The following is a 9,698-nucleotide window of genomic DNA, read 5'->3' as shown; positions in this document are numbered from 1 at the left end:
CTTTTCAAGATAATGGGCCCAGAAAGACCCCTGTCTCCCTCACTGCTCCAGCCCATCAGGGTATTTTTTTGAAAAGAGCACTGGCCATAGAGTCAGACAGACCCCGGGCTCTGAAGGCTGACTCTGCTATGTCTGAATTGTGTAATCCTGGGAAAGGTACTCCATGTGTCTCAGAGCCTCAGTTTCTGCATCTGGACAATGGGTACATGACCTCCACTCACACGTACAGATGGACATTATTTATAAGAACCTGGCTCAGGGGAGGTTCTCAATAGATGTGCTTTTGACTCCAACAGAGCTCTGATACACAAAATGATCAGACTCTGGTGGGCCACCTAGAGTATCTCTATGAGCAAAAGAAGTCTGCAGCTGAACCACACTTAGGGGGATGAACTAGGGGACAAACCTCTGCTTTCAAAGAGCTGGAACAGGGTGTCTTTGTATGGTTTGCCACCTGGTTGGTAAAATAAATGTCCAAAGCGGAATCTATAGGCTGGGAATATTTATGTATTTGGAGAATACTCATAGTGGGTCCGGGGAGGGGCCGCGGCCAGTGTCTGTAAATCACTTTCTCCCTTGAGCTCTTCCTGGTTATTTCACATTTGTTGTTGGTGGGGGCAGGGCGCCATGCTGGGCGTATTTATTCCCTCACCCTCCTCCTTACCCAGGCCGGGGTCTCCATCCCATTGAGCCTTCGCTGCAGGTTTAACTGGGCTGTGAAACTGCTCAAGGGGAAAATGAGAAACTACCCAGTGTTTCATGGGAGGCAGTGGGCTGGGCTTCCCGAGCCCCGATGGCCGACCCTCACCCTGCCCCCTCCCGGAGGAGTGGGGGAGAGACTGGAAGCCCTGGGACCAGGAGGCAGGTGTCCCAGGCACCCACCTCCTCCACACGGTGCTCCCCTGCAGCCTGGAGGTCTGGAGACTCACTTGAGATGCAAATGAAAACCAGCAGCAGCAGCTATTCCCCGGGGCTCCGCGTGAATATCGCCCGCCTTTGCATTTTCGACTGGGGAATCTGAAGCTGACCTGGTGGCTCCTTAAGAATCAATGGGACCGACCATAAAGTGAACAACGCTGATCGCCCCCGACAGCGCGGCTGTTTACTGAGCACATACTGCATGCCGGTCCTCACAAGGACCCGGGGATGGTGGGTGACTGTTGCCTCAGCAGAGTCGGCCCCCGAGCCGGTGTGAAGGCGTCCTGCCTGTCCACTTCCGGTGTCCTCTCCTTGCTTTGGTCTCCAGCCCTTCCCTCTCCCTGATCTTATATTACAGGCCTTTCGGGGATGGACCCAGACTTTGTTTGTGACAAAGGCATCTGACCTCTTCACCTCCTTGGGTCACAGAGGCTGTGGTCTGTAAACCACCGGTTTGTTGTCCTGAATCAGAGAAACAGCCTCAATCAGAGTGGTGGGCAGGGGCCCAGAGGACGCTGGAAATGTGTCCTGGTTGCCGTCTGGGCAGCAGAGGCGGCGGCTTGGGCAGGGCACACAGATTTCTGAAGCCAAAGCTAAGCTCTGGACGACGCAGAGTGTGTGTGCCTGGCTTCCCTGTCCTTTGCACACTGGACGCACAGACACACACACACCTCATCAGAACTGGGAAGATCACCAGTGTCCCCAGGGCATCCCCCTGCTCAGCAGTCTCAGCTGCCACAGTCCAAACCATCAGCTCCTGCCCAGCCCACGGGCCCCGAGGGAGGCTATATCTGCCCCTGCTCTCCGTGGACCCTGGGACCTGGCCTGGGGAAAGTGCCAGTCAACCTTCCCTCTCAAAGCCCTTGGCTAGTGGTCTGGGGCTCGTGGATGAATGTCAAGAAGATCCGGCAGGAACACCCCAGCCTCTAAGGAGCCAGGAGATTCTGGGGATGTCTCTGACATAGCACTGAGCCTCAGTTTTCCCATCTGCAAAATGGAGGGAAAGAGCAGTGCCCGTGGGCCGCAGAGCTGTGGTGAGGATTCAGTCATTGATCACTGGACTGAACTGTATCATTGAATCCCCAGGTCCAGGACTGAGCTCTTAAAGAAAGACAGCTGAGTCATTAGGACTCAGACCTCAGCCCCGAGACTCTGTCACAGGTGTGCCCGGGAGGCTCGGGTCTTCCAATGTGGGCTGCAAATCACTCAAATCCTTACTCTGGGTTGACCACCATCCCTGGCGGAACCGACTGCCTTTGGAGACAGAGCGCAGGTTCTTGATGGGAGTCTGAACACCAATACCGCCCCCACACCCATGGTGAAGAGGGGGCAGGAGGGCAAGTGCTGCTTCTTGAACAGATTGTATCCTAACAGTTAGGGACTGTGGCACCAAGGCGGCAGGACCCCAGAGAAGCGAAGGATGTAGTCTCTGCAGGCCTCCACGAGCTCTGTTTAAAAGTTCAAACACTCGGACTTCCCTGGTGGTCCAGTGGCTAAGACTGTGTGTGCGAAGTCGCTCCAGTCCTGTCCAGCTGTTTGGGACCCTATGGATCGTGTAGCAGCCAGGCTCCTCTGCCCCAGGCAAGAACACTGAAGTGGGTTGCCATGCCCTCCTCCAGGGGATCCTCCCGATCTGGGGATCTTCCCGATCTAAGGATTGAACCTGCATCTCTCGCGTCTCCTGCCTTTGCAGGCAGGTTCTTTACCACTAGCACCATCTGGGAAGCCTCAGTGGCTAAGACTGCGCTCCCAATGCAAGGAGCCTGGGTTTGATCCCTGGTCGGGGAATTAGATCCTGCATGCCGCAGCTAAAGATCTTGCATGCCACAACTAAGACCTGGAGCAGCCAAAAATATATATATATATAAAATCTAAACACTCCAGGTACAAGAGGAAAAGGGACGGGCTCTGGCTGCCATCAGCCTGGCTGGAGGGAAGATTCCAGCTAACAAGAACAAGCAGGAAGGGAGGCTCAGAGCCTCACCAGGGCTTTCTCAGATGGGCGGGGCTGTGTTCCCACATTTGAGAGACAGCAGGCAGAGGCAGACACGGAGGATCAGGGCTGGGTGGGGAACAGCACATCTTGGAGTCGGCCACCTGCTTCCAAATCTGGCTCACCTTGGAGCTGTGTGGTCTTGGGCACGGCAATTAACCTCTCTGGGTTTCTGATTCCTCAACTGGAGATAAGGATGTTGATCATGGTGCCTATCTTGTGAGGTGGTGAAGGATTAAGCAAATAGATCCATTGTTAGGGCAGTGGTGCTGATGGTCATTTAGGATGGTGGATGAGCCAAGACCACAGTAGGGGAGGCCGAGGGAAGGAAAGAAGGATCTCCCAAGGCCCACCGTGTGCCAGGGGCTTTATGTCTCTTTCAGCCTACAAATGGAATCAGCGCTCAGAGAGGTTCAGTGTCCAGCCTGAATCACACAGCGGGGTGATCACCCACCAAGGCTCGCTCCCTGACTCCTCCAAGGTGGGTGCTCCTGTCATCCCCATTTTACAGAAGAGGAGACTGAGGCACAAAAAGACCAGGCCATCTGGCCCCGAGGTCACAGAGTTCATTGTAAGCTGTCGAGGTGGGATCAGCCAGCAGTCTGACCCTTCCCACTCAGTTGTGCCTGATTCAGATTCACAGACCTCGGGATGTGGGGAGGGTGGCTGAGCCAGGTGCTCATGGGATGTGCCCACAGCTCTCAGGACCAGGCCTTCCTCACTTGGTGCTGAGTCTCAGTTTTCCCAAGACGGTCCGCCCCTGGCAACATGTCTCTCCTGGGGTCTCCGGTTGGCCCCTGCGACCATGGTCAGGACATCCCCAAGAGACGTTGACCCGGCTCTCATTCAGGGTCCCACACCCTCCATGCCTGGCAGCCACCCTCAATGATGGCAGCGTGGGTGCCATCATCTTCAAAAGACCCCATCTCCTCTCCCCAGCCCTTTCACGTGCTCTGGGTCCAGGGTCCAGGGCCTGCCCCCAGCTCCCCCAGGGTGCTGGCTGCTGTGTAAGGGGACCCCTCACTCCCCAAGCCATCTGGCAGCCCCGTGAGAGTGTGAGTGGCCATGCGTGGACCATCTTACTGTCTGCAGCCCTGCCGTCAGGTTTCCCGATTCTGGTCACATCGTGACCACACCTGCCTGCCGCCTGCACTCTCCTTCCCTGGGCCCTGGTTTGGGGTGAAAGCCTTGCTTATTAGTCAATCTGGAGCCCACTTACTGAGAATTACCAGGCCTGATTGATATTCATGAGTGGATACGTCTGAAACCTCAGCTGCCACGTGACTCTGCCTTGGGGAGGAGGCTGCTCTGAGGATATGGGGACCTGAGCCGCCCCGCACGCAGCAGGGCCCTCAACTCACAGCTGTCCATCCCCGGCTGTGGACGGACTGGGAGGTGAAGCAGGGCTTTCCAGTCTGGATGGTGGCAGAGAGGAAGGGCTGGGCAGACGGTGGGGAGCAGCCAGATGGTTTCCAGACACTAGGAAGTTCAAGTCTGGCCTCTCCGAGCAGGAACCAGGAGGAACCACTTTGCAACACTCCCTCTCTGCCCTCACTGCCCCCCACCCAGATTACCAGCTTCCAAAGGCCAGGGCAGGTGACCTAGCGATTGGACAGGACCCAGGCTGCAGAGGCTAAACCCCAAACTCCGATTTTCAAATTCAAATGTTTCCCAGAGAAAACGGGCTTTGAACGGACTGAGTCTTGGGAACCGGAATGAACTGGATCTGGGTGTTGAAAGAACCTGGGGGCTTTTTTAAAAATGGGGGGATGGGAACCATATCCCACACGCAGGATGCTCAGGTCGCTGTTGGGAGGGGTCGGCTCCCCTTTGAGGAGGATTGGGATTGAGCCTCCCCCAGCTGGAGGGAATCTCCCAGTGACCCCGGGCAGTGCTGGGGCCCACCCAGCTGTGAGATCAGAGGGCAAAGAGCACAGACCCTTCTGGCAGGAGGCTATAAACTTGCTGGTCCACTGACACCTGGGGGCTTGATGAGCTCCATCTGGGTCCCTTGGCAGCACGAAGGCTCCTGAAGTGAGAAGATACATCAAGGAGGCCAGACTCACCTGCCTGGCTAGAATTTTCCTGGCTTTGGCTATTTAAAGTCTCTGAATGGCCTGCTTCTCCAGAGGCTGGACTAGGGATGACCTTTTTTTTTTTTTTCAAATATGAAAATGGGTATTTATTATAGAACTATTTTTAAAGATTAATTAAAGGCTTTAAACAAAAAACTAGCAAAAACATAATTCCACACACTGACATTGACTTGGTAGCATGGAAATACTTCAGCCCAAAGAGGCATGTTCGTCTTTGATGAATTTACATAATAAATTCTCATGACATGATTCCAAAATATATGTATGAACTGACATGACGTGATTATAAACATAAGCGAATTTAAACCCTGGTATTAGTTTACATGAGTTCAATTTAAGGTCAGTGACTTGGTGGGAACCCCACACTTGCGGACAAGCTCTTGAAGGCTTCCTTTTTTTTTTTTTTCAACAAAAGCGCTCACATGTTTATCACTAAGCCAAAGCCCTCGTCAACCCCGATGAGAGAAACAGCCTTCCCATCTGTCCCATAAGACACAAGTGCCTGTTCAGACAGTAGCGACGTTCTCTCTACTGTGATGTGATCAGACACAAGTGACCTTGACACCACATACGTGGGGGTCACTTCCTACGCGAGGCTCGTTATAGACCCAGCCTGGTTCTTCTCCAATGTCTTCTCTTGGAGTCATACCTGATTTTATTACCAGTTTTCATTCGAATCCACTGGAGAATGGGATGATTCTGCTTTTGTTTCCAGGAATCGCCTGAAAGTCTTGTGAGAAGACATGGTGAGGACCACATTCAGCCACACATAGGATGGCTGAGGGGCTTCCCAGGGGGCCAAGTGGTAAAGAATCCACCTCCCGACACAGGAGATCCTGGTCCGATCCTTGGGTCGGGAAGGTCCCCTGGAGGAGGAAATGGCAACCCACTCTAGTATTCTTGCCTGGAGAACCCCATGGACAGAGAGGAGCTTGGTGGGCTACAGTCCACGGGGTCGCAAAGAGTTGGACTCAACTGAGCGATTGAGAGCAGCGTGGCGGAGACGAGAAGACGGCTTCCTTGAGTCAGCCTCCATCTGCTTTAAAACCATGGATTTTGGGGTCTGTCACAACAAGGGGACATATACTCTAACTGCTACACCGTGTGTCTGCAAGCTCACCACAGCTGGCTATATTCCTAGCTGGCTCCTGTTCTTCAGTTGAGCACCACCAGGAGAAGCTGGCTAAGCCTCTCAGGGTATACAGAAGGTCTCGCAGCTCAAAACTGTTGCGGTGACATGTTTATTCCATAAGGGCTGGGCGTGGAACTCTAGAGTAGAAATCCTGGAGTGGGAGGAGCCCCACATCCTAGCTCCTCTGGGGAGCACAGTTTGAGAATCATTAGAGGAACCAGTGTTTTAGGCTATGTCTTCTCAAGCGTCCTTCCTTCTCCCAAGCAGTCAAAACTTTGACTGTGGGGCGGTGGCCAGTGTAGATGCCTGGAGGGAAGGAGGCCTGCCTTGTTCCAGCACCTTTCTGGAGTATTAGGGGTGGGAGGCTCCCTTCAGTCCTCAAGCCTGTTTCCTCACCTGCCTCGTCTCAGACGAGACTCAGCCCTGTGTTGCGGGGCGACACCCAGATGTGCAAGGTGGTGGAAGCATCATGGCCTGGAATCTTCTGGGGGTACCAGGAGAAGGGAAGGGCTCCTGACAGTTCCCAGGGAAGGAAGGAGCAGCTGCCATCCAGCAATCTGCACGACCACAGAGAAATGTTTGCTGTTGGCCTGAGCCCAAGGATGGGGCACCGCAGCCCCAGATGATCGTTTTCATGAAAGCTGCAATTAAGGGGAAATGGGGTCTATTAAGGAAGCTGGAGGGGATGTAGCCCTGGCTTCTGGCGATGCTCTAATTAGATCGCAAGGCCTCTCTTATTTTGTCGCTGAGCCAGAAGGTCCTGGGCTCGGGGCTTGCGCTGGGTGGTGGGTGATGGTGAGAGCCTGCCTGGGCTCGGGGGGCACGTCTGCTCCTAGGGGATTGGGGGTAACGACAGCGCCTGCTTGTCTAGGGCTTGCCACGTGGCAGGGATCACACTGTACCCGTTTGATCCTCTCAACCTCGGGAGTCATAGGGTTGTTGTTCTCAGTTCACGAATGAGAAGACTGAGGTTCAGAGAGGTCAAGGAGCAAGCTCAAGGTTGTGCTGTAGGTAAGCAGCAGAGCTGGGGTTCCAGCCTGGGGAGCCTGAAGGGGTCTGAGCAGAGGCAGCAGGGTGAGAAAGGCACAGAATGGGGAGCAATGCTGAGGTATGACCTTGGGGAAGCCACTCACCCTCTCTGGCACTGGCTTGCTGAGCTGTAAGATTGGAAGGGTTTGCTTTAGATCAGACAGACTTGACGTAGAGGGCCAGACAGTAAATATTTTGGGCTTTGCAGGCCATACAGTCTCTGTTGTATTAATAACTACTCAGCTCTGCTGAATCAGCAGGAAGGCAGTCTAGACCATCTGGAAACCAATGGGTGTGGCTGTGTGACAATAAAACTTTATTTACAGAAACAGGCAGCAGCTTGATCTGGTCCACGGGCTGCAGCGTACAAACTCCTGGTTTAGGTCACTCATGTTCCTTCTCTACCACTTCTTTATATCACATTCATGTTCTTAAGAATTTTCTTTATACAAATTCACTGTTTTTTTTTAACCTGCTCCTTACAGTTTAGCAAAACCATTGGCTTGATGAGCTAGCCGTGTAACATACATGTGAAAATAAACCCTTAAGTTAAAAAAATTAAAGCTCAGGGACTGCCTAAAATCATCTTGTGTACCATGGAAGGGGTTTTCTGGTGGTTCAGTGGTAAAGAATCAGCTTGTAAGGCAGGAGCCACAGAAGACATGCGTTCAATCCTTGGGTCAGAAAGATCCCCTGGAGGAGGGCATGGCAACCCACTCCAGTGTTCTTGCCTGGAGAATCCCAGGGACGGCGGAGCCTGGTGGGCTGCGTCTATGGGGTCGCACAGAGTCGGACACGACTGGAGCGACTTAGCAGCAGCAGCAGCAGCAGGAGTAACTCAGCACTCATGCCATGGAAGCCTGTATTCCATGCTTCACCAAAGTGAGTGTTAGTCGCTCAGTCGTGTATGACTCTTTCCAACCCCATGGATCGTAGCCTGCCAAGCTCCTCCGTATGGGATTTTCCAAGCAAGAATACTGGAGTGGGTTGCCATTTCCTTCTCCAGGGCATCTTCCCGACCCAGGGATTGAACCCTGGTCTCCCACGTTGCAGGCAGACGCTTTACCATCTGAGCCGCCAGGGAAGCCAGTGCTTCTTGAGACGTATGTATCAGTAGTTTTCTGCCCACTCAGGTAGTGGGGGCCAGACCCTGTATCCTGCCTGACTTTGAAGACAGCGGTTCTACTTTCTGTTTTCTCCATTGGGGTTCTGCCTGAGGCTTTTGCTTGGGAAAAGGGGTCCTGTGATCCAAAGAGTTTGGAACCCTATAAAAGTAGCTTCAAAATGAACTAGGAACTGGTGAGCTCCGAGGGAGGCCATCCCAGCTCTTCCTGCATGGGGCTCTGAGTACCACGCTGCTTTTTGGATTTCTTAAAGGGAAAAACATGATTTCCCATTACGCCTTTGACCCAGCCCTCTCCCCTGAACTAGAGATACACATCCACCAGGAAGCCCTCCATCTCCACCTGACGGCTGTCTCCAACCGAACACATCAAAAACCCAACTCCTGGCTTCCCTCTGGGCCAGCTCCTGCACTCGGCCTGTCTCAGCACACGCTGCCTTCTTTCTTCCAGTTGCTAAAGTCCCCAAGCATGGCTCCACAGAGCCTACAGCCAGACCTCTAGTCTGTCCGCTGGGCTCCACTTTCTGGGACCCTGTCACCTCTTCCGCTGGTCAAAGCTGCCGCATCTCCCCTGAATTACTGCAAGGGCTGTACCCCACTCCCCAAACCAAAATGAGCCTGCGCAGTGGGCTCTCCCACCCCAGGGACCTTGCTTCCACTGCCCTGCCACTTACCCGCTCCACTCTCACACCACCTCCTCAGGGAGCCCTCCCTTGGCCTTTCCAGACACCTCTGCCTGGATAGTAGCCTCAGGGGCACCAAAGGAGAAAACATTTGCTTGCTGTCTCTCCACATTCCACTGACAGCTCCTGGGGACCCTGGAGGGTTGCCTCCAGCCCCTAGGGCTGGGCGTGGCGCACAGACGCCTCAGTAAACACCTGTGGGATGCACGCACCCTGGTGTTCCGGGTTCAGTCCTCTCTGAGCCCCCAGGGATGAGGCCACGGGGCTCTGCCCTCGGGAGCCGACCGTCCTCCGGGAGTCTCAGGGGGTGCCCCATCACCCTGACTCTCTACCCTCGTGCCCTCCACAGCCACACTGAGCCTCCAAAAAGCTCCCGTGTAGTGGGGATTGATGGCGTTTGATGGTGTTAAAAACAGTATCAAAAAGCCTGTTAGGGGTTCATGGCAAGTAGATGCTGAGCAAGAGCAGCCTCACTGGGGGGAAAGTGATTTGATGGCTTTCATTCCAGCTGCCCTGAAGTTGGGTTTGGAGTTCTAGCACATGTTGGCCTTCCTTCCTGTGCCTCAAGCTCCTCATCTGTAAAATGGGGACAGGAGTGCCGTCCACCCACAACACAGGGCGAGGAGAGGAGGGCGTGCATTTGCAACCTGCACAGGGCCAGGCTCTCTGGCGAGCATGTGCTGCCTTGGGCAGAAAAGTGCGCAGCTGGGCGTGTGTCCCACGG

At 54.1% G+C, this 9,698-nt stretch overlaps 1 pseudogene; it reads right to left on the bottom strand.

Moving 5' to 3' along the window:
• Positions 1-5,093: 5,093 nt before the first annotated feature.
• LOC120871597 lies at positions 5,094-5,832 on the bottom strand (annotated as a pseudogene).
• Between the last annotated feature and the right edge of the window lie 3,866 nt (positions 5,833-9,698).

This window comes from Oryx dammah, unplaced genomic scaffold (assembly GCF_014754425.2).
Source record: "Oryx dammah isolate SB20612 unplaced genomic scaffold, SCBI_Odam_1.1 HiC_scaffold_12, whole genome shotgun sequence".
NCBI classification, from domain to species: Eukaryota; Metazoa; Chordata; class Mammalia; order Artiodactyla; family Bovidae; genus Oryx; species Oryx dammah.
Note: the sequence above shows the minus strand (reverse complement) of the source record. Positions and strands in the feature narration are given on the sequence as shown.